Source organism: Salvelinus sp. IW2-2015, linkage group LG23, assembly GCF_002910315.2.
Source record: "Salvelinus sp. IW2-2015 linkage group LG23, ASM291031v2, whole genome shotgun sequence".
Lineage (NCBI taxonomy): Eukaryota > Metazoa > Chordata > Actinopteri > Salmoniformes > Salmonidae > Salvelinus > Salvelinus sp. IW2-2015.
In genome coordinates, this window is record NC_036863.1 from 84,011 (window position 1) to 84,750 (window position 740).

Consider the following 740-nt stretch of genomic DNA (forward strand, 5'->3'; position numbering starts at 1 on the left):
TAAAAGACAGAGGAAAGACAGTGACGGGGAGCTAGTAGAAACTCCGATGGAGACTGGGTAGAGATGGAAAGAGAGGAGAGAGATAAAAAAGAGGGAAGAAAGTGACAAGCAGGAAGAGAAAGAAAGAGGGAGAGGACTAGAGCAAAGAGAGAGAAGATCCGGTGACCATTTCATCTCAGGTACAAACAGGAGACGTCATGGAGACTGCTACATGAACTACCATGTCTTGATTATCGGAGGGTCCTAGCATGGAACCCCCCCACACACACAGTAATGTAAACACATGCTCACACAAACACACGCTCCATAGAGAGAGAGGCACAAGTGCACACTCACACATGTGCACACACGGCCATACCCAGCACACGGCCATCCACCCCTACATACACATAAAGAAACCATGGTGAACTACAGCACAGTACAGTACAGTATAGTACAGTACAGTATAACATTGACATCTGTTACAAATACCTCCTTTGAAAAAACAACCCAGAATCCACCACAGTCTGTCTGACTGACCAACTATATGACCTGTGACCTTAGGATAATGGAATTCCACTGACCCTGACCTACCTCTCAACGTCAGGTAACGTCAGTTCTCCCTCCCTGTAATGTGTGTGTGCACCTCATCTGTAGTACTCAGGCGGTGAGTGACAAACCTCTTCAGTAGTACTCAGGCAGTGAGGTGAGTGACAAACCTCTTCAGTAGTACTCAGGCAGTGAGGTGAGTGACAAACCTC